The sequence below is a fragment of the Condylura cristata genome, unplaced genomic scaffold (assembly GCF_000260355.1).
Source record: "Condylura cristata isolate star-nosed mole 26May11 unplaced genomic scaffold, ConCri1.0 scaffold00014, whole genome shotgun sequence".
Lineage (NCBI taxonomy): Eukaryota > Metazoa > Chordata > Mammalia > Eulipotyphla > Talpidae > Condylura > Condylura cristata.
In genome coordinates, this window is record NW_004567115.1 from 9,475,311 (window position 1) to 9,479,210 (window position 3,900).

General features: G+C 40.6%; 1 pseudogene; it reads right to left on the reverse strand.

Moving 5' to 3' along the window:
* Window positions 1-3,252: 3,252 nt before the first annotated feature.
* On the reverse strand, window positions 3,253-3,802 carry LOC101629685 (annotated as a pseudogene).
* Window positions 3,803-3,900: the final 98 nt, after the last annotated feature.

Below are 3,900 nucleotides of genomic sequence, written 5' to 3' on the forward strand. Positions count from 1 at the left end.
GGGGATGGGTAACTTCAGGTGTTTGATTTAGAAGTTACATTCTTTGTGTTTCATATTGTATATTCACTGTATTAAAGTCCCTTTTCATTAAAGTTTTACATGTTTTGTCTTGTTGCAGAAGATGGCAGAACCCACTTAGAGCAGGCAGGTTTTGGGACTTCAAGGGTGCCTCTCTCTGAATTGAGGTACCCTATAACACTACCTGTCCCTTTGTGGGCAAAAGTCAACCCATGTGGCCTTGCAAGGCTGTAGGCCTGCCACAAGACTAACGCACTTTCTGGCTGGGACCACAGAAAAGGGTCAGAAATGGCCAGGAAAGTCTGGGATGAAAAGAGCAAAATCAAAATTAATATAAATACTGCCATAGTCACCTCCCTACAGTATCTTACCCACATCTGCCTTAACCAGTTCAGGGTCAAGAAACAAGCACGGTTTCTTTATCACATGCTTGCTGCTCCATGTGGCTTCCTCAGGTCTCCTTCTGGCTCTCCATCCTGCTGCCTTCTTCCTCAGAGTCCACTCCTCTCCTTTTCTCTGTTCAGCTCCACCCTCCTTCTGGGCGGGCAGGTAATCTGGAACTTCCCCTTTTCCTGGGGACCAAGCCTGTTACAATCTTAGTCCCAAATACCCACAAGGTCCCCTCTGGATACCCTTAAATCTGGAATTGCAATAACGTGAAGCAGAGATCACTTTATTTGCTATACCAAAGACTTGGAATTAATGTAACAGGGTGGTCCCTAGGAAAAGGGGAAGTTCCAGATTCCCTGCCCCACCCAGAAGGAGGGTGGAGCTGAACAGAGAAAAAAGAGAGAGAAGGAATCTGAAGAAGAGAAGGAAGCAGGATAGAGAGCCAGAAGGAGACCTGAGGAAACCACATGGAAAAAACCATGCTTGTTTCTTGACCCTGAACTGGTTCAGGCAGATGTGAGATACTGTAAAGAGGTGACTATGGCAGTGTTTATATTGATTTTGATTTTGCTTTTTTCATCCCAGACTTTTCTGGCCATTTCTGACTTTTTTCTCTGGGTCCCAGCCAGAGGAGCTTTGGGCTTATGGTGGGCTTTCAGGTCTTGCTTTGGGCCAATCCCTTTTGGGTTGACTTTTGCCCACAAGGGGATGGGTAACTTCAGTGTTTGATTTAGACATTATATTCTTTGTCTTCTGTATTGTATACTCACTGTATTAAAGTCCCTTTTTGTTAAAGTCTTTTGTCTTGATGCGGCGGATGGCAGAACCTATTTGGATCAAGCAGGTTTGGTGGTTCAGGGGTACCCCTCTCTCCCTGCCCTGTAACATCAACCCAAATGCCCAAAAGTAGATGATTGGATTAAAAAGATGTGGTGCATATACACAATGGAATATTACTCAGCAATCAAAAAAAAGATAAACACATGCCTTTTGCAGCAACATGGATGGAACTGGAAAAGATCATGCTTCGTAAAATAAGCCAGAAAGAAGAAAAAGTAAAATACTGGATGGTTTCACTCATAGCAGGAACATAAAGGAGCAGAGGTAATAATAATAATAATAATAATAAACAACCTATATACCAGAGACTTTTTATGGAGGTGGAGTGGAGAATGGGATCAAAAATGGGGGGGTGGGGAGGGAAGTGCATGGGGCTATGGTGATGGCACACAGGTGATTTGGTGATAGGAAGTCCACAGGGATTGCAGCTGAGATGGAAAAAGGCACAAAATGATGTAAAAATAAAATAATGAGAAGGAAAAGAAAGGAGAGAAGCAGATATCTCGATCCTGAGGTTTCCCTCTCAGAGCAGCCCATTCCAAAATAACTCATCCATTCTACCTTCCACAATATAAGAAAAAATCATGGCCATTCCTGGTGACCTAGTGGTTGAGTCTCAGCATTATCACCTCTGCAGCCTAGATACAATCTCTGGCCAGAGAGCTGACCACACATGGATCAGCAGACCTCTCCTGTCTCACCTACTGCTCCCCTCAGTGGTAAATTTCAGTATATCCACCTGTTTTGTGCCCCATTCTATTCTGGTGGCATCTCTGGCCTGCACTCCAGTTCTTCTATGCAAAAACTAAAAAAAAAGAAAAGTAAAACAGTAAAATTCCTATATCATTTTGAAGGGAAAAACATATTTCTAACTATGACCCAATCCAGAAGCCATAAAATTTATTTTTCTAAGTAAAGCTTATCTGATAGTTTATCTAAAAATAAAACACAAAGGCCTCCCTGATGGTGCAAGGGGTTAAAGTGCAGCACTAGGAAGCTATCCACAGCCACAGTAGCACAAATTCCATCCCTGACCAAGGAGGAGACCAGACCTCTCCTGTCTCACCCACTGCTCCCCTCAGCAGTGTAGTTCAGTCACTCCACCTTCTGTTCCCTACTATGTTTCTGATGAATTTTCTCACACCCGTATACCTCTGGTCTGTAATCCATTCCTTGTATGCAGAAGTAAATATATCATAAAATAAATAAAAATAAAACACATTTAAAATATTTTTAAATATAAAAGCTCTAAGAAGAAAGTTATAGACAAATGACTCAAAACCCTCAGTTTCACAATGAGAAAAAGAAAAACATAAAATTATTAATTCAACATTTTTTTACCTAAAAACAGCAATGCCACATGCAATTATTGATACTTATTAAAAGCACTGAGCCACTACTTTTTATTCTTTTATTCATATTGGCAATAATTACAAAGGGCTATTAACACCTTGTGTTGCCAGAACAGTATAAACAGGAACATTGGGGACAGATTACCTTGTAAAATTTCTATAGAAGGTGATTTAACAACTTTTTGTCAGATATAAACATCCTTTAGCCCAGTTCTTCCACCACTAAGAATTTATCTTACAAATAAATTTACACAATTCACAACCCTTTTTGTTATCTCAAATGATTAGAAAAAAACTAAATGTTTGTTGATTGGTATACTAGGAAAGAAATTGAGGTACATTCACACACACATAAAACAAAGCACTAGTGAAATATAGAATAAGGAATCTCCTTAGAGAATGACTTCAAATGATCTCTAAGAGTTCTAGATTTTTTAAACCACACACACAAGTTTCAGAAAAATGTGTACAATGTTTTACCATCTGGGTAAAAGGTATATATGAGTGTGTTATGGAAATAGAAAAACTGAAAACGTGTTGTCTTGAAAGTAGGATGTAGGTGGCTGGAAAATAAAGACAGGAGTAAAGTTTTTCACTGAAAAGGCACTGCTTTTGTGCCTTTTTTTTTTATTCCTTTTATTTTAAGTTGAACTTATTCCCTGGCCATAAGTTTTTGTTTCTTCAATTTCTTCTGAGATATTTTTTTCTTCTGTGCAATCTCCTCTTCTGGTTTAGGGACAATCTGCTCTTTTCCAATAAGGATCATCTCGATGTGGCAGGAGGAACTCATGTATGGGTTAATCTGACCATGAGCTCTGTAAATTCTGCAACGCATCTTAGGGGCTTTGTTCACCTGGATGTGCTCAATGACCAGAGAATCTACATCTAGACCCTTAAGTTCAGCATTACTCTCTGCATTTTTAAGCATTTGCAGTAAGAACTCAGCACTCTTTTTGGGTCAACGACCCTGTGTCCAACCCCACTGTTTGGCCTGGGCACACCTTCCAACACCCCCATTGTAACGGCAGAATGGCACACACTGCTTCTGTAGAGTGACATCCTTTAGATACTTGGTGGCTTTCCGGATATGCATACCCTTGATGGCCTGGGCAGTTTCCCAAGTGTTCTTGAACACGGAGATTCGAACCTCTTGACTTGCATGACTTTGTAGGGTTTTCTGGGTCAAGTGAGTAGCGAACCATTTTCAGAGAAGAGAAGACTAAGGCCGCTTACGGGAAGAGCTTTTGTGCCTTTTAAATTTTGCACCCTGGTGGCACAGCAGTTAGAAATGTAGTGCTGC